The sequence below is a fragment of the Humulus lupulus genome, chromosome 1 (genome assembly GCF_963169125.1).
Source record: "Humulus lupulus chromosome 1, drHumLupu1.1, whole genome shotgun sequence".
Taxonomy (NCBI): domain Eukaryota; kingdom Viridiplantae; phylum Streptophyta; class Magnoliopsida; order Rosales; family Cannabaceae; genus Humulus; species Humulus lupulus.
The window spans coordinates 121,426,070-121,449,014 of record NC_084793.1 but is presented as its reverse complement, the minus strand read 5'-3'; positions in this window follow the sequence as shown (position 1 = coordinate 121,449,014).

Below are 22,945 nucleotides of genomic sequence, written 5' to 3'. Positions count from 1 at the left end.
CATAAGGTGGCATAGAAATGTAGAAGGCCACATTGGTTAGAGAAGATATATAACCAAAGGAGGTTAATGGTAGGTTTCGAAATATATAGAAGGATTATTAATGAATAAAAATAATAATTGAATGATAGCATTAGCCATACAAAAGGGAGAGAAACTAGGAAAAGTAGTTTTTGTCTTGTAAATTCAAAATAAGAGATATAATAAGATATTTGTTAGATATCTTTGTGTGATATGTGTGTTGTCTGTTAAGATAGTTATGGAACAAATAATGTTAATTAAAATAATAAAGAGCAGCCCAATGGTACGTGGGAAGGAGTTATGAAAGAGTCAAAGAAAGTTAGTTCAGATTTTCATTTTCATTTGAATTTAAGGTAGACTTAACTACAGTAGGATTAGGAAATATTGTTAGAACCTTCTCTATATATATAGACTAAATGGGTTTGGTTGAATGATCTAAGCTACTATACGTTTTCTTTCAAAATATTGATTCAAGGAGGGAGTGAGAGTGTGAGAGAGGATTAGAGAATCATTTTGGGATTGCACATTTTATCGAGGTTTCTAGTAGTGTTCTATCAAAAAGATAAGGTACGTTTGCGTAAATATCTTATGGGTTAAAATTCTTTGTTTAGCACATCTTCTAATTAGGCTTTTTCATGATTATGATTTAATTAAGGAAACGAGATACTCTTAAGGTGACGCTTCTGCTATAGCATTTTAAAAGTTTTAGTTCGCAATCACTCATATTCCCGGGATTTCGAGGTAAGAAAATTAGGTAGATATTTATGTTAGAATATGCAGGTGTGATATGTTTGTATGGAATATGTATCGCTAACGTTGCAGCGACAGGAGTGATTTTTACGTGAGGTAATGTGGCTCTAGTTTGCCTATTACGGTTATCTCTACCCTCATAAACTGTCATTTTTTTTTATTATCTATGTAAGGATATCCTTGGTCTTTCTAGAATCACGTTTGGATTAATCTATGATATTAGTAAGGATATGTATGATTTTGTATACCTATGTTGAATGGGTATATGAATGTGATATAAAACTTGTTAAGTAATATTCTGCTATGTGTTATGTGATTGTTAAGCCTATGTGTTTGTTTGTATTTCCTTACTGGGCTTAGAAGCCCACTCCTTATGTTTTATGTATGTAGATAAAGCCAGGTAGAATGTTAGATCATTGGGTACAATTTGATTCCAACCAGCAGTGTGTGTATCAGTAAGGATCATATAGCTGATAATGGTAAAAAAGGGGCACGCGCAATTTTTAGATTTTATTATTTTAAATAAGAGATTAATAAATGTTGCTTCATTTTACATTACTTTGTGCATTAAAGATTCTAAAGTATATTTTCTTTTGACTGGGTACCCTATTGCATTGTTTATAATAAAAAGGGCAACGTTTATTATTTTATTTTCAACGCTTAAATTATTATGTGATTTTATTGATTAAATGCGGGTGTGACAAGTGGTATCAGAGCCTTGACCAAGCCGGAAGTGTGGCTGACGGGGATGTCGGACTCCTAAGGGGGCGGGGGGGGGGTGATTGTGACAGTCAGAATCTCGTGATCCGTAAGGGGAAAGACCAGGTAAAGTTGTGCAATCCCACACCGCCTGGGAAGGTCAAGTGTGATGATTCTAAGACTATGTAGGTATGGGACTACATAGTTGAAGATGGTTTAAATGGATTGATGGGCACTACCTATATCAAAAAGATGCATCTTCTTTTTGGTTGCCCATCACTTGAGAACTTCAAAGTTAAGCGTGCTTGACTTGGAGTAATCTCAAGATGGGTGACCTCCTGGGAAGTTTTCCCAGGAAGCGTGCGAGTGAGGACAAAGCATGCTGGAAAGACTTGTGTTGGTTTGTAGGGCCAGTCGTCATTCCAGGAAGCAGCCATAGTGATGTGGGGCGTTACATGGGTATAACTTGGATTTTGACCCTATTTGGGAGGTTTCAATTGTATGGGATATATGGTTGTATTGGTATTTGGGTGTTATCTTATTTTTCCTTGATTGCTTTAGTTCTAGGTTTTTTTGTTTATCAAATGAACTCAAGCCATGTTTGATTACATGACTTTTTGCTAATTGAGGTGTAAATTGACATTTACTTCTTTTTTAACTTCACAAGATTGAATATTTGTCACATTATTTTTTTAATGCCCTTTTGTTGTCAATATTGCTCTTACAACTTCATGCTTAAACCCTCGAAGTATTTGGGAATGTTCATGTATGTAGTTTTCTATTTCATTCATCATTTTGTTTTTGTTTTAAGGTTATACATCACTTTATTTTTGCCGTGTGGTTTTCTAAACCTCTCACTCATGTCTAGATTTGTTGTGGAATTAAATTGACATTTCAATTATAGGGTAGTTTGAGGTGGAAAATAAGAAAGTTGCTGCCTATGATATGAGTTTCCATTTTTAATTTTTCATTTGGCTACACAAATATCATAAATATTTGTATTTGTAATTTTATTTGGAATTTTATTAGTTGTAAAAAAAAAAAAATTGTATATGTCCAGCTTTTTATAGGTTTTTGTCAAGATTATTAATAATAGATTTCATATTTTACACCCATTATTGTCGTGCTACATTCAAACAAAGTCTACACTATTAAATTAGATTGAATAAGTGTCTATAGAGACATGTGCCACATATTGTATCCAATGGAAAAATTTGCACCTGTACCCCACAGAAAAACAACAACCTCGAAAATTAATTGTCCCGAAGTTGTAAGAGAAAAAAGTCTCGATGCAACTTCGAGGAATGTAGGAATATCCAAGGCTGGGAACATCGTTACTGGTGTTTGTTTGAGAGAATTGGTCGAATCATGCTATTCATGTTCCCAAACTTAAAAGAGGTGGCTACAATCACAGGATTCAGATCTCTAATGAGGATTTATGATCCAAGCATTAATACTAGCTTAATTCACTAGTTGGTGAAGAACGTTGACACAACTGATAACAATCTACTCATATATGGCAAGGAGTTCTACATCAATGTTGTTTCCTTTGAGAGGGAGATGAACATAAAAGATGGGGGAACAAGGATTAAAATGTCTAGCCCACTTCCTAAAATAGATTTGGTTAACGCCATTGTGGGGAAAGAATGCAGCGTGTGCCTGATGAAGCTTGAAAAAGACTTGAAGAATTCACAAGACGCAGAAGACGTCTTCAATGCATCATTCACCATGACATGCATTGGCAGTGTCCTATGTCAGATGGATGGAAATAAAGTTAGTGATTCTTACATGAAGGAGTTGCATGATGTTAATTCTATATCGTCAAAAGACTGGGTGACCTTCTACATATGGTTCTTTACGGAGTCGATGAGGAAGTACCAAGTGGATGACTAGGAATACTTGTCCGAATGCTTAATCTTTCTGCAATTATCTTCTTTAACTTTAGTTTTTCAAGTTATAATGTAAAAATTTGCATTGGCAGTATATAGTAACCAACATTTCTTTTTACTATTTTGTGGTGCAGCTCTTCCATTTCGACCACATTGACTCTGGTTTTATTGATCGAACCATTCCTTGCATAGTTTTCTGGATAGATAACAAAATCAAGCAAGTTAAGAAGTGGCCTAAATCTCGTGGATGATTCCAATCGAACAATGCTTTTTTTTTCTTTGTCTTTTTAGTTAAATCTTTGTTGGACCTTCTATATATTTTTTTAGGCGAACATTTTATAGTTATTGCTCAATATCCATTTCTTTTCCTTTTTAGTAGATTCTTCTTCTTAAGGCGGTGAGGACCGTCGCTGTGGGTACCTCTAAGTCCCCCGCCCTCTCCCCACGTTGCAATAGCTGATTCAGGATGTCATTGACGGTCTAAGGCAAGTTATAGACGGTCTAATGTCCAACTAGATTTGGATGTCATGTTGTAGAGTCCCAGAATGTTTACTTAGCTAGCTAGATAGTAGTAGTTAGTATTAGTTTATAGTATGATAGTTACCGTGGATTTTGGTTCAAGTCGGGACTTAGTTGGAAACTCGTAGCAACACCTATAGATTTTATAAGTTTAACCTATAGTTTAAGAATATTAATTATAACATAAGGTTTGATTAATATAACTGATTATAAAGATGTTATTTATTATACTATAAGGTTTAGATAGAACTAATAAGATCATGACACTTGTCGTGTGCATGTTTATTAAGGATTTAAGTATTTTGATGAATAGTTTAATTAAAAAGAAAGATATAGAAGCTCTAGAACCTTATAGCAGCTTTAAGATTGTATTATGACTCAGTCAAAGTTGTTTATCCAATTCAAATTAACCTGATAAAGTGCAATTACATATCTAATATTTCAACGTATGTCGATATATCTCAGCTATATGGGTGATATATCACCACACGGGAGATACGAAAAACACGTCGATTTCGCACGATCGAAACCACGATCACTCGGGACATAAGGCCAGGCGATATATCGGCCCTAGAACCATATTTTCAGACGTTGTAGAAACCTCTTGACTCGCCTTTGAATGTTTTTGTCCAAGTCTTAAGCACCTATTGAACGAATATTCAAATATTTTTCAATTAATATTCATTAATTTATTCAAGCTAAAAGGAGATATTTTCACACCTTGAACTCTATAAATAGGACCTAGTACCCAGTCATTTTTCTCATTCTTCAAGCTGTGTTTAGAGCCTTCAAGCTGCTAGGGTTACTATAGAGTGATACACTTGGGTTTGGGATAAAAGCTTTATCATCTTAAGCATTATAAACACTTGGGAAGTGAGATATAGAGTGTGTTTTCAATATCGAGGTGTAGATTGGTTCTAGTACATCCAAAGGTATTCTTATTCTTAAGTTCGTTTTTGTATGGTTCTTTGGTTTTCTTTAATCAAGTCCTAACTCGTTGTTTTCGATTCTTGGTTAGGTATTTAAGCTCTTTGAACTTAAGGTTTCTTTTTCAGCAAGCTTCTTCTTGGTGGTTTAGTTCTCTTCTTTATCATATATTCTCTTTAGCAATACTCACCATTCTTATTGTTGGTTTTAGGAATGTTCCAAATCCCGTCCTTGTTCTCAAATATCCCGGTGTTGGTAAGGAAAATATGATAGTTTTTTTTGTATGCTTATCTGTTATGATATGTTTATGTTATAATATGTTATGATATATATATATATATGAATATGTCTTGTAGTGTTTGGGCTCATAGTTGCTTAGTTAGCAAACCTCAATGTATTTTGAGGCTCATAGTTGCTTAGCTAGTAAACCCCAATGTTTTTATGTTGCTTGGGGCTAATAGTTTCTTAGCTAGCAAACCTCAATGTATTTTGAGGCTCATAGTTGCTTAGCTAGCAAACCCCAATGTTTACCATGGACATGGGTTATAGTTGTGATATATGTTTTATAGTATATGTTTTTGATATAGTCTTATGTTAAGTTTTATGTTATATGATTGATTAGTAGATTTTCCTTGCTGGGCATTAGGCTCACTCCTTTATTTTTAATGTGATGCAGGAAAATAGATATGGAGGCGGAAGGATTGCTGGTAGCTTGGCTTGTGTATTAAGGATGAAGGGATTCAATGGACTGTGTGACGATTTGAGGATGACGTTATTTTTAGTCTCTTAAAATTATGTCTTTATGTATTTTCTGCATTTAGCTTTGTAAATGACTTCATTTAATTTAAAGTTATATTTTATTTTAAAACAATGGGATCCCATATCACTCATTTATGTATTTCAATATTTACTTTGGAGTTTTTAATAAAGTTATGAATATTGCTTATGTATGTTTTCTCAAAAATAGTGGCTATGTCTAGTAGTTTTAATGGTCCAAGGTCTTAGAAATAGTTGGGTCATTACACATGCAGAAGCATTTAGACCCAAATTTGTGTGAAATAGTTTTATCCATTAGAACCAATCTTCCTGAAGAACCTAAAAACAAAGAGTTTGTTGAGGATATCATTAGGGTTGCTACAATTAAAGATTTTGAGCCATAATGCAGTGCGAGGTGGATAGTATTGGGAAAAAATGAAAGAATTTTGAAAAGCCTGCAAAGGAGAAGAAGAAGTGATTGAGCGAAAAAAAGAATGATAGAGAAAACAACCAACCTACTGTTGAGAGGGTAATGCATGATCTAACGCACATCGATGTTGAAAAGGATAACACACACACAAAATAAAATTCCCTAAAAAAAAAACTAGTTGTGCAAATAGGTTCTTTTGGTTAGAAAGCCATTGTAGTTTTCTCTAGTCCGGGGGAAAGGCGGTTGGCTCTTTTCACTTGAATGTGCTAGTCCTGCTTGGGGTGATGAAGATTGTCAAATGGATGTTCAGTCCCTACTTGGAGTTGAGGTATAGATTTTTGTACTTGGCTATTGTACCATTTCAATTGATAAAATAAATTTAAATACTATAGAGCGGTGTATTATTAATGTTCCTGATATTTTTTCACTATCTCGTTCATCTCAGCTATACTTTGGTTAAGCTTGGCAAGCTGGAACTGTTTATGAGATCCATGTTAACCTAAATTCCTAGAAAAGAAATTTCTGGCGATGTGAGTTGTTAATGATATAGATTTATTATTTTCGGCGTTATTACTTGGATAACTAACCTTTGCATTGTGGTTTCTTGAATTTAGATTATTACTTGCTTTTGTCGGGTCTTCACACAGGGGGAACGTCATCGACATGAGCTTCCTCATAGGGCTACGATTTGGTATATGTCCACTCAAATATATGTAAGTCACCTAAAGGCCATACTACTAATTCAAATCACATTTTATTTTAACTGTTTTATGTTGTATTAAATAATTTGACAACCTCATGAATATGACAGGAAGATATTGGGGAAAGGGACGCTGGTGGAAGATTACATCGTAAGCCAAAAATGGGCTAATTTTCACTTTGGGGAGTTTTCCTTCTATGAATTGGTTTGTATTAACTCTAACCATTTAATAAAATTTATTTCGTTGAGTGAACAATATACTCAATGCTTAAATGGTGCTAATATAATGAAAACCTCATTGTCATGTAAATTTAATGTATTCTTAGATGCTAGTACCGGTCTTTGCCATTGAGATTTTCAATCATTGGTTCCTAGTCATGTTGAATATAATCAATAGGTGTGTTGATATTTGGGACCACCTCGTTGTTTCTAGAAGCAAAACTCTTAACACTAAACCCACAATAGAGATGGTGACAATAAGCCCTAACACCCTTCTCTTTGTTATTCTTTTTAAATGTTGTTTTTTAATTTCACATGATTAGTTAAACTCTCCATTTCAGCTAACCACTATAAAAAAGCGACTTCCAATCCTCTAACTTCAAAGTCATTAAAGAGCAGTACAACCCAGCAGAATAATGGGTACAATTATGAAGTATATGTCCTGAAGTTTATGGAGTTCTTCTTGAAATGGGAGGCAACTGTTTCTCTAGTATGTACTTACTAAAATTAATTATTCGTCTAAGTATGTTAACTTTTAAATTAACCGTATTCATTAATGGGCCCTTGCAGTTTGCAGTAGTGGATGAGCGGTTCATGATAGTGTGTCGGCTCGTAACACATGATTGAAATGAGGTGAGGGAGGCAGTTTTCTCTAACAAAGATAAATTCTACATGCAACAAAGTCCTATAACCATAGGTAGCCCTGTCAAGACCACTTCAGACCTCAAACATTCAACGAAGAAGCTAACGTCTAAGAACTCCATTCCCACACGTTCAGTACCAACAATGATGTAATATCCGGACACATAATTTAATAAATGTTTATTTATTTAATAATTATTTAATTATTTGATAATTTTTTGTTTCATTATTTATTATTTGAATTTATATTTATTTTTTACCAATAATCATTTTCTTTATTATTTAACTATTATTAATTGCCATTTATATGTGATTGTCTATGTATCTATGGTGACTTGGGTGTGTGAGAGAAGAAGAGGACAAAGTGTGACTATTTTTTGTAACAATGGATGGAAGAGAAAGGATCAAATGTGACATTCATGGTGGTATTGATTTATGATCATTTTACCACATGACAAATTCTAAAATTTGGGGAACTAATTGAAGGTGGTGAATTGATTTTTTTGAGCTCATTATAGGAAATTTCAAAAATTTAAAGGGAGAGGGAATCAAGTGAGCTAAATATTGAAACTAGGGTAACATTACTATGATTGATTTGATTTAGGACTTGATGGTCATTAAGTGTCATTAAGTGATTAGGATCTTGGGTGATTAGGTCATTAAGGGATGTACAATGCATGACACTATGACTAGCTTCATGATTTTGGGGTAAGACTTTGAAAGGATAATGGTATTGACTGAGGATCATAGGAATTATTGGGAATCAATCACCATTAAGGGGACAGGTGGTACATGCCAATATAAAGAGGTGGTTTCCTCTCATTTTTCTTCACACACCAAAGAGAGAATGAGAGCTAGAGAGTGGCGTGAAGCAAAGAGAAAAGGAAAGCTAGAGGTGGTGTGAGAAATAGAAAAGGAAGGCGAGAGCAAGACCCAGGATTTTGGAAGAAAGAGTAGAGAAGTAATCGTAATTTGGTGGTAAGTTTTAATGATTAGTCTCTTCATGATTTATTATTTTTTATTTAATGGTACCTAAGATTTTTTCTCTTGATGGTTTAGAGGTGCTCAATCGATACTACAAGAGAGTGTGGTTGAGAGTTCGGCTACTATCAGTGCAAGAGGTTATTATATGCTAGGGTTCATTTATGGCAAGTTTTGGCTTTTTATTTTGTATGGTTCGTGCAAACACGTGCATGGCTTAGATCTTTGGTGGTTATATTTTATGGTTTTTCTTTTAAACAAAGATTATTATGGTGATAGGCTTATGACTTGAGGCGTTGTTGTTATCTTTCTCAAAGATTCTCTCTCTCTCTCTCTCTCACACACACACACACACACACCAGGTAAGGAAGTGGGCATGTTTTGTGCTATATTCTTTGTTATGAAATTGCATGTGGTATGCCATGTTTTGGGAAATGTTTTCTTGGAAAGATTAAAAGTTTGGCATTTGTTGCCGAAGTATGACCGAGGTGGTCTCCGAGGACCTCAAGTGCTTCCACCTACTCATCTTTTCCATTTACATGTAGTTGCACGCATTTGTGTTTATGTGTTTATATGTTTATATTTATGTTGTGGTTAGTTGTGATTTGTGATCTGTTTATGTTTATGTTGAAAGCATTCTATGTGATTTATGGTGGGTTGAGATCCTTTCCAAGGGACGTATGTAATCTGTGAGGAGCCTTATGGACGAAAGCGATCAAGAATGCCATATGATCTATTTTATTATCATTACTTATTAATTCATTATGGAGCAAACTCTTATTGGATAAAATTATGTTGTACTTTATTTTTAAACAAACATTCGGATGTTATTGCATATTTTTAAATATCTTTAAGAATGGTTGTTCCATTTTCAGTTTAAAGTTGAGTTTTGTTTCAAACTACTTGTTATAATGAGAGTGGTCAAATTAGGGCCTTGCAAAGGAAGAGTGGTAGACTCAATAAAATTATGTATGAATAGTAGTTACTCTAACCTACTGTGTTTTTTTGTATTAGGCATGCCAACGTTTCTTCTTCCAAGATGTATTATATAAAGTTAGAAGGGGTTGAAAGATTGTAGGGGAGAACTTTTCACTTTTTGAATTTGAAAATATATTTATTTGGTGTACATAGATTTATATACAATCCTCGGTGTTTTGTGTAAACTCTAAAATTACTACTACAAAGTAGATACATTTATATATTTATTTAATTTCTCTTACTAGTAACTGAATGTGTCCACTGAAATTCCCCTTGTCTAGATGGATCTAGAACCTCGTTGAAAGTTTTAGCAAAATACAATTTATGTTCTGCACTTGACTTTAGATAATTCACTTGTTTCATCAAAATACGAAAAATCTTAGTGGGAGATTAGTTTGTGATGTAAACTCTATAATGAATACCATGAAGTAGATTCATAAATTTATTGTATGTGCCTTAGAAGTTATAAAAAAGTGTTATTTCACCCTTCATTAAATTTGTTACTCATCTAGATGGATTTACATTCCAATCGAATTTCTATGCAGAATGCATTTTTCTGTTTCAACACTTCAATTTAGACATTTAATTTTTTCTCATCAAAATCATACCCAAAATCTTAGGGGGTGATTGTTTTGTCAATGAGAAATTGTATTTTTCAAATTGAACTAATTTCAAATAGAAATTTCAAACGTTAATGTGAAAAATTATTTGTAAGACATGATTGCCTCCAAAAGAGCCACAAAACTTATTGAATTTTAAGTTTGTACCATCCAATGTCATATTGGTTATTCTTAACTAGGAAATTGCTCCATGCGCTGCGCGATTTATTTATAATTTTTATAAAATCTTTAATATAAAGAATCTTATATTTTGATGAAGATAGAGCAATAAACTTATATTAAATTTTAAATATGATAATATTTTAACCCCCTTATGAATATTATGAGTGTTGTAGCCCAAAGTAAATACGAACAGAAACACTCAGCACGAGGTACAATTGGAAGATAAGCACATAGAGAATGCATACAGATAGAATATCTAGTTAACTCTAGAGTGAGAAGCTCGAGTTCAACTTGACAACTTATGAAAACTAGATAATCTTTAGATTGCCTCATGCGCCGGAAACCTAGTTCAAGATGCATGATGGCCAGATCGCCTTCTTTGGAACTCTGAACATAGCCTGTGTCAGGATGGGTTAGTTCTGAGGCATTCAGCTGGAAAAAAGTGACCAGCTCGCGGAAGGTTGTTCATGACGCACAGGGAAGGATCCCAAAAGACTCAAAGAATCCTTATACGCTCATTAATGCTTATATTTTATTACACATTTATTACCCAACATAACGGATATAAATTCCATAGGCTATCATATCCCTATGTAAATGGGAGGTTATCCGAATTATTATTTACCATATTTATGTATGCGGTTACCAAAAGCCGTCCCGGAAAACCCTCTATAAATACCAAGGGAATGGTTAGAAAAAGGGATCGATTCTTAATATACAAATTCTCTGCTGAAATTGTCAGGAAAAATTTCACCCAAAGCCATAAATTGATTAATAAGATTGTCTCGTGGACTAGGTGGATTTTAACCACTGAAACACATAAAAAGTTCGAGTGCTTGTGATATCTTCCATTTGTTCAATCATGGTTTAGTAAAAAAGTCTAACATCTTTGTTTCCATATTTCTTAATCACTGTTGGCAAAAAACCGCGTCAACAAATTGGTGCTTTCGTTGAGAGCTTATTAGTGCTTAATCTCCCACGCAACTTTCACCTAACACTCACCATGGTGGTCACATGGTCTTTGCATGAAAACGAGATAGAACAACTTGATGATCACAAGGTGCACTATGCGCCCGTCCCCGCTGGAGAAGGCTCAATTGCTCAACATAGTCCTCAAAAGAAACATTTGGGCCAAGACGACGCTGGGAGCTCAGCATCGCACCCACCAAATCCCCATCCGAGATATCTGACAACCATTGAGATGGGAAATGACTAGTTAAGGAGCCATCTCACTAAGACTAACAAGTAGATTGATAAGATCTTGGCTCGATTACCCCCTCCTGTAACCGATGTTAGCATCGATAGGAGGCAAAGTGGGTCCCATAGATTCCACAGGAATAATCAACCCAATCTTAGTCGCTTAGTCAAAACTGTAACTCTGAGCTCCATGCCTTTAGAGCAGAATCAGCGAAATAACAAACATGCCAATACTCATAGGAATCATTGACTTCATGTCAGTTGGTCTGTTCGAACTGCGACCTCGAGCTGTGTGACTTCTGAAAAAATCCCACGGAATAGTCAGCCCGACCCAACATGGCGAGCTGGGACCAATTCGAAGAGGCGAAACACTCCAACAAATCCATTCGTGCCACAGTCAGAGCCTCCGACACAAAGAAATTGACCGGTCCTACCTCTAACCTGAGATGTTGGGGTAGATCAGGGATGAGCTAACCTAGTTAACCTCGTTCGCACAAGGATATCGTCACGAATAAGACATCCGCTTTCACCGGTTCGACATCCAATGCCACCTTGCCCACAGAGTAACGCTCCAAATTGAGGGGATAGCAGAAGAAACCATCCTCTCTCAGAGGACATTTATATCCCACGATCGCAGGCTAATAATCTAGGTCCTCGATCCCAGCCACGAGCTGTAAGCTTGGCTAATGGAAGTTATTAGAAGGAGAGCCAACACGGAGATAGGCATGACAACAACATGTGGAATCACTTGAGCTCTGCACAAAGTCTTCGTTCTGACCCACATCCCGACCTCCATGATCATCTGAATTCACAAAGAGGATATCCAGATCGCCATGATGATTTGAGTTATACACAAATGAGGGGAGATCCATCTAACATACGCCACAATGGGAATGTCCCACCTAACCAAGCTCAAACTCGGAGGGAAAACAACCCCTCTAACGTGTACAATAGGATGGGGGCTGATAATCTGCTCCCAAATAACCTAGATGCCAAGGATCCAAATCCCGAGCGAATGGCCTTAATGGAAGAACATATGAAGATACTCCTATCTGGAAAAAGATTTGATGCTTGTTATTTTGATGATGAGCTCGAGCCTTTTGCTCCAAACATTGCGACAACTTCATATCCTATTGACTTTAGTATGTCGACCATGCCCGCATATGACAGAATCACTGACCCATACAACCACATCGGGACATTCAACACATTAATGATGGCCCACAACATCAAATTAGACTTAAGATGTATCTTGTTCTCCACAACTCTGACCAGGCCAGCCAGATTGGTGTTCAACAGGTACAAAAAACATTCAATCACCTCGTGGAAGAAACTGTCTTCTGAGTTTAAGAGATAGTTCTGAGCTATGAAGGAAACTCGCATTAAACTAGATTTGCTGGCTAACATTAAACAACCACCTGTTGAGTCCCTGAAGGCCTATTTGAACTAGTTCAACAATGCAGCAACACTAGCTAGGGATGTGCAGGATATCTCCAGGCTCATGGAAATGAGGACAGGGATCATAGTAGGAGGTAATCTATGGCAAGAACTCCAGTGAAAAGGAGTAAAGAGTGTAGATTAATTCTTGGCTGGGGCTCAAGAATGGATAAATCTGGAGGAGGCGCGATCTGCTATTGTAGGAACCGAGCAGACCCCTGTTCAACCCGCTGCAACTGTGGCTGAACCCACTACCCAGAATAACCATGCAGGGAACAATAAGCGGATGGGGTCTTGTGAGGGCGACCAAAATGGAACCAAAAAGAACAAGCCTCTAGAATTTTTCAAGCCCATCTACACCACCTACACCAACCCGATAGATACGCGAGAGGATATATTCCTGGTGAACTCTAATTGCTTTCCGTGGAAGAAGTCAGAGCCTTTGAAGCACCAGAGGGCGAAAAGAGACCCCGCTAAATTCTACTGATATCACAATGACATCAGCCATAATACTGATGATTGTCGTCAGCTAAAGGAAAATATTGAGACTCTCATCCAGGCTGGATAGTTAGCCCAATATGCCCGAAATAGAGTATTTCCCAATAAGCCGACCAGGAAAAATACTCATCCATGTTCTAAAAATCTGGTCGATCAACCCTGGGCTCAAACACATCAGGAAAACCAAATCGTCCCCCCTCCAATAATAGGAGGGGATATAACCACTATCGCCAGAGGACCCCATTTAGCGGGCACGAGTACTAGGGCTAAAAAAAGGTACATACAAGAGCTAAAAACCCACAATGGTACTGAATTTATTCTGGAGCAAAGTTTATCAAAACAACAACGGTTGGAAAAACAATCAATCATTTTCACGGAAGAGGACACTCGCCACGTCTAGTTCTTGCATAATGATCCACTGGTGATAACCGTTCAGCTCACCAATCGAAGAGTACGAAGGATATTGGTTGATAATGGGAGCTTGGTAAATGAGCTATTCAGGTCCACTCTAGAAAAGATGCGGTTTTCTGCAACCGATCTTAAGGCAACCTTGATGATCCTAATGGATTCTTAGGAAAAGGAACAACAGCCATAGGGACGATTGGACTTGTAGTTACGCTAGGGGATGATACGTGAACTATTTCTAAAATGCTTGAGTTCGTTGTAATCGATTGTCCAACTGCATACAATGCAATTTTGAGACGACCTGTGCTGATGACTTTTTGAGGCTATCACCTCAATATGACATCTAGCGATGAAGTTCCCCTCAACCTTAGGTATATGTATTGTAAGAGGAGATCGACTCACTGCCAAAGATTTCTATAGAATTTCCATGAAGGTAAAATAAAAACCCAAGTAGCAATCAATGGTCATTATTGAGGGAGGAGAGGAGCCTCGAGTAATGGAAATTGCGCGAGGGGCGGAAGAACCTCAGGAAGGAGGTAACGAGGTCACCTAATAAGACGACATTAATCCAATATTAAGCGAAGACAGGTCTGGGCTCCAAGCATTGGAAGAGCTGGAGGAAATAAGTATTGACCCAGAAGTACCTTCAAGGGCGGTAAAAGTTGGAAAAAAATCTTGGAACTGAAAGGAAGAAGGAGCTGGTCGAGTTTTTGAGAAATAACATGGACGTCTTTGCCTGGTCATATGAAGATATGGTGGGAATGTTGGGAAACTCATATAGGATCTTTATTTATTTTCATGTAGATCTAATATTAAACAAATTAATATGAGATAACCTAGAACATGTTTCTAAAATTGAATTCAAAGAGAAATAATGATAAGAATACTTACATCATACGCAGCGGAATGAAATAGTCATTCCTTCAGTTTCTCTAACCATTGTATCCTTTTTGTCGCAGAGTATTACCAAGAAACTGAACCAATCTTCTATTATCTTCACAATATTCCAAAGTATCCATAGAATCACCTAGACAAGAGTGGGCAATTATCAACACATGAGACAGATATAGAGAGAAGAACAATAAGGCTTAGAAAAGGACTTATGTTTAGAGAAAATCTAAAACCTATGAGAAAACTAGTGTCTGTCATCTTATGACTTCTTTCACTTAACATTCCTTTTATAGGCTCAATTAGGGCATTTATTTAATTAAAAAATCAATAAAATAGTAGCCAATAAACAACCCTAGATCGAAATTATCAATGGCTTTAGGCCCGTGAAATTTCCCAATTGATTATAAGCCCACTGGACTTAAAATCAAGGCCTGTATAATTTTCTATTGATTTAAATAATTAAATAATTATTTAAATCATTTATCAAAATAATTATTTATAATTTGAACCTTGATTTAAACTTATTTATTAATTTATATACCAATTTATCTTAATTAAAAAGTCTGCCTTAATTTCTCTTTTCTTCTCTAAATTACATAACTCTGTGAAATTATCCAAAATTGACTGGGTCAACTTTGATAATTCTAATTGATAATTAAATAAATTAATTGAGACTATCTAAATAATTTTATCCAAGGTACAGTGGGGACCATGGGCCTATGAAATCAAGCCCCAATAAGTTATCATAAATCTAACAAATAAATTTACTATGTTATTAATTCCTCGTGACCCTACTAGAGACTCGGAATTGCACTCTTGAATTCATAGAATACTCTATAACAAATATAGATACGCAATTAATTATCCATTGTTACAACCATAATTATCACTCAATCCTCTATAGACAGTCTACAATGAAATGGGACTAAAATACTGTTTTACCCTTCATTGTATTTTACCCTTAAAACACTTAGTTCCTTGTAAATGATATTTCAGTAAACTAATATTAACTACTGAAATGAGATCTCTATCATTTAGCACCTTGAACCAAACTAAAAGGAAGGCATCATTTCACTTCTTCATCAGAAGTAATAGAGGTTCATATCTATGATTAACACTCCCACTCAATTACACTACTGAGTTCCCAAGATGTAAGTATGGGCTAGTCCATAGGGTAAGCTGGTAACGAACAAGTCAAAGAACTCAAATAATACAATCAGTTAGAATACTAACCACTCAAAATTGATATTGAATTGACCTATGGTCAACTATATGATATGACTAGAATAGATAACAACAGTATGTTTACTTATCCTATCAATTGTCAATATTGGTCCAGTCTGATATAACAAATACATCCGATTTTATTTACATTGGTAATGTTCTGGGAAGAACATAACACTGCAATGTGTAAGTAGATCATATCGTAGAATGACAACTCAATGTAAATCCTGTGCACTGACTAATCTTAGGACTAACTTATTTTGAACAAATAATCATATTTAAAATCCATTGTGATTATGTCACTATAAATACGATTAGCTATATGCTCGAGATTTAATAGAAGCTTATATTAAACAAATAATCATGAAAATAAAACATGTGAGCAAAGTGATTGACCAAGTCAAAAAATGATTTATATTCTTTTATTGATAATAAATGAGATTACAAAGAAATTGAGTTTTAATTAATTCATAAAACCCCAGAAAACTCCCACTTGCACTAATTGAAACTAATGCCTTAATTCTACTAATCTCATTTCCTTGATATGCTTATCAAATGTAGCTTCTGGTAGTGTCTTCGTAAATAGATCTGCAAGATTGTCTTCAGTTGCAATCTTCATAACCTTCACATCTCCCTTGGCCACATATTCTTGAATAATGTGATACTTCCTTTCTATATGCTTACTCCTCTTGTGACTACAAGGTTCTTTCGAGTTGGCTATCGCTTCTGTATTGTCACAAAACAACACAAGCAGTTTATCCATTTATGGAATAACACCAAGATCAGAATAGAACTTCTTTAGCCAGACTATTTCTTTAGCTGCTGCTCACGTGGCTATGTACTCAACCTCCATGGTGGAATCTGAGATTGCAGACTGCTTTACGCTTCTCCCTATCACAGCTCCACCCCGAAGAGTAAACACCATTCCAGAAGTTGACTTCCTGTCATTGACATCAGTCTAAAAATCTGGATTGGTGTAGCCTACAGGGTTCAAAAGACCACCCTTGTAGACTAGCATATAATCCCTAGTCTGCCTTAAATACTTCAGGATATGCTTAACTGTTATCCAATGTTCCAGTCTTGGGTTTGACTGATACCTGCTCACTACTCCCACTGCATAGCAGATATCTGGTCTAGTACACAACATGGCATACATCAGACTTCCAACTTCAGATGCGTAAGGAACTTTTCTCATTACATATTGCTTCTTTGAAAGATGAATTCCATGGCAGGATGGTAAACATCCTTTCTTGGAATTTGTCATTGAGAAACGTTCAAGCACTTTTTCTATGTAAGATGATTGAGATAGAGCTAAGAGTCTGTTCTTTCTATCCCTGATGATCTGGATACCTAGAACATAACTTGCTTCACCCAAATCCTTCATCTAGAATTGAGTGCTCATAAAGATATTATCTACATAAAGAACCAAAAATACAACTATTGATTTGCCTTCAGTTGGTAAACACAAGGCTCATCAATATTTTGTTCAAAGCCATAGATTTTGATTATTTCATCAAACCTAAGATTCCAGGAACGAGAAGCTTGCTTATGTCCATATATGGACCTATTCAACTTGAAAATTTTTCCTTCTTGTCCAGCTACTTTAAATCCTTTTGGTTGATCCATATAAATGACTTCGTCAAGCTTTCCATTAAGAAAACCTATCTTGACGTCTATTTGCCAGATCTCATAGTCGATAGCGGCTGCTATGGATAGGAGGATGTGAATGGACTTGAGCATGGATACCGGACTAAATGTTTCCTCATAGTCCACGCCTTCTCTTTGGGTATAACTCTTTGCCAATAATCGAGTTTTATAAGTCTCAATATTTCCATCAACACCTCGTTTCTTCTTGAAGATCCACTTGCAACCAATGGCCCTACAGTCACTAGGTGCTTCCACAAGATCCCTGATGGAATTTGAGACATAGACTCCATTTCCTGTTTTATGGCTTCGAGCCACAGTACCTTTTCAGGGCTAGCCATTTCCTGTTTGAAAGACAATGGATCATCATCACTAGTGTCACCAACAACCATATTGGTTTCACCATCCAAACCATAGCGAACTGGGTTCCTAGAAACCCTCCCACTACGAGGAGGGTCCATGACTTATTACTCAGGAATAGTGGTACTTTCTTCATTTAAATAGACTTGCGTTGGTTGGACATGAAGAGTGAGAATTTCATCATCAACTCGCATTGATGATGATGGAACATTGGTTGGAGTCAATTCTTTACCCATCTCCTCTAAAACTAATTTGCTCTGTGGTTTGAAGTTTTGGACATAGTCATTTTCCATAAAAGTAGCATTCGTAGAAGTACACACTTTCTTTTCTGAATGACTATAGAAAAGTCCACCCCGAGTACCTATTATATTATTTTATAATATAACGTAATATTATATTATATTATAATGTTATAGATTAAATAAATGTGACAAAGAGTGTCACATATTGTAACATATAATATAGAGTTACAATATTTAGATATATGAGATATATCCAAATAATGTAACATATTTGGTGTTACAAATTTGTAACTTCCAAATATTACCCTTTACTGTGTAAATTTGTCGTTACACAATATTGAGATGAATTTCATAAAGCCATTTAACCCCAATAATGTGTTTTGGGAGTTACAAAATCATTTGGGAGGGTTTGGAACCATTTGGAAAAACAACACATTTTGAAGTGCTGAAATTGGTCGGTGGCCGCGGCCACTGAATGTTGATGGCTGCGGCCTGTGGGAAAGACACTAGTGGTCGCGGCCACTAATGTCTCTGGCCGCGGCCACAGGCCAAAAACTGACCAATTTTTCAGTTTTTTCAATCTTTGTTGAACGACTCAAAAAACCCAAATAACTCCCAAATCTCATTTTTAATTCCATATTAATCCAATTAAACATTGGTAACAGCCATGGGGGTTGGTGGAATTTGAAATTCAAAGGGTGTCTCTAAACTCTATAAATAGGAGCCTATAGCTCACTTGTAAGACACAACTTTTCTATCCATTAGAGCACTTGGCTAGAAACACCTTGAGGCTTGATAATTCCATAAAGCTTTTCCAATATCTGAGAGAGATCCCTTAGTGGTTGAGTTAGGGGGAAATAAGCTTTTGGACAAAGGTTTTAAAACTTGTTCAAGTTGGTGATCCCCAACCCTCTTCACATAGGTTGTGTAAGTGAGAGTTTTTCTTGTATTTTTGTTCTCCATTTTATTGTATTGTTTTCATCTTATTCTCTTGTTCTTTTTACTTGTATTTTTTTTTTAAGAGTTGTAATCCTTTCTTTTGTTTCAACCACCTTTATTTTACTTGTAATCTTTTTCTTAGAGTTGTATTCTCACCATTCTCTTCTTCTTCATCATCTTCTTCATTTTCTTTGTTTATTTAAAATTTTCAGTTATAGAGTTGTAACTCCTTTTTAATCAATCATTATTTATTTGTAATATATAGCATAGAGTTGTAATTTCTTACCATTTCCATTGAGGCAAATACATTTTTTCCTAACAGGACCTTTAGGATAGCCAACAAACATACAATCTTCAGTTCCCAGTTCTAGCTTTCCTTCCTTTTTCCTCAAGACGTGGGCGGGACACCTCCAGATTCTATAATGGTGTAAACTAGGTTAACGACCATTACAACGTTCTAAAGGTATTTTGGGTTTGATTTAGACGGCACGACATTGAGAATTTCGTTTGTAGTTGCAATTGCATGTCCCCAGAACGAAGTTGGTAGAGTTGAGTAATTAAGCATGCATCGAGCCATTTCCAATAAAGTTCTATTCCGACGTTTCGCTACACCATTTTGTTGCGAAGTACCTAGGGCAGTAAGTTGTGATAAAATCCCAAGTTCAGTTAAATGATCTTGGAACTGCATATCCAAATATTCTCCACCCCTATCAAATTGCAAGATCTTTAATGTTTAACCTAATTGGTTCTGAGCCATTGCTAGGAATTCCTGAAACTTTGAAAATGTTTCTGGTTTCCAATGCATTAGGTAAAGACATGAGGATCTAGAGTAATCAACAATGAAAGTGAAAAAATACTCAAAACCACCCCTGGCTTGTACATTCAAATGTTCACAAACATCTGAATGAACAAGTCCAAGTGATTCTTTGGCCATATCACCCTTTGCAGAGAATGGATGCTTGGTCAGTTTGCCTTCTAGACATGATTCACAGACAAGTAATTCACCTAAGGAGAGTTCCCTCAAAGGCCCATCCTTTGTAAGTCTTTGAATCCTATCATAGCCAATGTGACCTGGTCTCAAGTGCCATAAATACATCATATTATCGTTATGGGTCTTTCGACATTTATTGGTCCTACATTTAGCTACTTTGAATAAATCATTGTTAAGAGCGAGGGGTTCGTTAGGTCGTAGAATATAAAGCTCGTTTTCCAAACATGCAATACACAATTGTAATCCATTGAAAGAAATACATATATTATAACTTGTGAAAGTCATAACAAATTGTTCTAATTGCAACATGGAAACTGAAATTAAATTTCTAAGAAAATCCAGAATAAAAAATACATCTTTTAAAATTAAGTATTTATTTCCGAACTTCAGACGAGCTATTCCTCTAGCTTGGACTGCAACGAATGCTCCGTTCCCAACCCTAAGCTTTAAGCAGCCTTCGTCCACTTCCTTCCACGATTCAAGAGGCTATAAAGAGTTGCAAACATGGTTGGTAGATCCAGAATCAGCAATCCAAATGGATTTATCATTATGTAAAACACATGTTTCTAAGATAAATGAACTATACATTACCTTTGTTTTTTGCTGCTAGAAACTTGGGGCAATCTCATTTCCAATGCCCATTCTCTTTGTAGTGAAAGCACTTGTCTTTACCTTTCTTGTATTTCTTGTTCTTCCCCTTAGGCGTCTGCGCATTTGGTTGTGCACTCGTCTTTGCAGCCTTTGCAGGCTTGGGGTTGTTGTTTTGTCCACCTTTCCTCTTGTTTCCATCTTTCGAATACGAAGCTTGGTTAGCTTCAGCCTTAGCTGGATTAGCAGCAACAACAGTAGTCTTATTTTCTCCTCCTTTACTAGGTGCACCCATGATAGGCTCAAAAATCTGAAGCTCGTTCATGAGCTGCATCAGACCATAGTTGAGTTGATCATGAACATGCAGACATGGTGCCATTCGAGCATTTACGATGTCATCACGTATGTATGGAGATGGTGCTATCCAATCATTTACGATGCCATCAAAAGCATTGATTGTGCCATCACGAACGTGCGGACATGGTGCTCATTCTGGGGATTCCTCAATCATTACAAACTCGTTGTTGTCACCAATTGATTCTATGTTGATATTCTGCTTCCAATTAAGGAAGTTTTCTCCAGTGAGTTTCTCCACCGAAAGTTGAGAAAGGATGGGAGTAGACACAGACACTACTTAACTTAAAACTACAAATTATCAATAAAATAGAAATCAATCACTTTTACTCAATAAAACTCCTATTCACACAAAATTCAAGAAATAGCACAACATATATAAAAAAAATATGTATGATATGAGAAAAAATACCAAAAACAATCATATCTCTATTTCTTTAGGTTTTTAACTAATCTACGATATCCTAATCCCGGTTGGCGAGAGTAAAAAATACCACTAGTTAAATAAAGTTGTAAACTTATTTAATAATGGACACCATTATTAATAACCTACTAGTCGATCAAAATTAGAAAAAAAAATCTCTTATTTTATGAGCTAGACCCAGAGTTTCAATAATCATAGATTTAGTCCTAGTAGTCACCGTAGGGGTGAGTCTAGTAGAATTTGACCTATAATTATCTGTCTTTCGAAATCTAACCTTGTCAAAATAACTAATGAACACCTTCCGTAGGGGGACGAATCAAAGCGTCTCGAGGCCCCATTAAGCTATTGACGTTGTTAAACCAACGGTGGAGATCGAATATAATTCTTAAAATTAGCTCATTATTAAATTAAAAATACTATTTTTATTATTTATTTTTAGAAAATTAATTACTATGGTTTACCAAAAAATTAAAAGATTAAATTTTTAAAACCAAAGTCCTATAATTTCCTATTAATTCTAAAGTGTCACATTGAAACAAATTCAATTAATTTAGAATTAATTTGTTGCTAATCAATATTTAGGATTAACTAATATAATGAACTTATACAATTAAGTCCAATTCAGGTAAATGGGCCTTAACAATTGGGCTTGTATGGAGGAGGGCTGAATCCAGTATGTCTTTCTCACTACAAAGACCCTCAATCTTCCATACAAGGTCCAAAAAATAGGAATTTAAACCTTCGTTTTATTAATTATTATTAATTGATTAGACTCACTATAGTCATGCAAAGCAAATGGGCATTCACAAGTGGATTCACCCACAAGAGAGGACTTTAAACTTTACATTTTCTAATGGACCCAACTAAAACCTATCATTTTATGAATATTTTATTTGGCCAAAAATCCATATATCTAACAAACATATGGGTCATTATATGCATCTAAGCTCAATTGCAAAAATATCACATATAGTGCAAACAGACATGTTAAATTGGATGAGCCCAATCATGTTACTATATGAGCAATTCTATGAATTTATGCAAGAATACCACAATTTATTTCATTTGCAAAAATACAACAATTAATTTTCTAGAATTTATCAAAAAAATTCGAAATAATTAAATTTTTACAAAACAATAAGTCAATTTAAATTAAATTTATCAACAATTAACAATAGTTAATTTAAATTTCATTTATCAACAATCAACTTAGTTTAGGTTAATTTGAAAAAATATATTAATTTAATTTAAATAGGATTTATCAAAAATTAACCAAAATTAATTTAAATCTCATTTATTAAAAAATATTCAGTTAATTGGTTCAAAAAATGATATTTTTCAAAATTTAACAAATTTTAAATTTTAAAATCAATATCTTAACTGTTTTTCAAAAATATCTTGTGTTGTTACAACAATAAGCTAACATTTTAACCATTTAAAAAAAATTAAATATTAATAGTT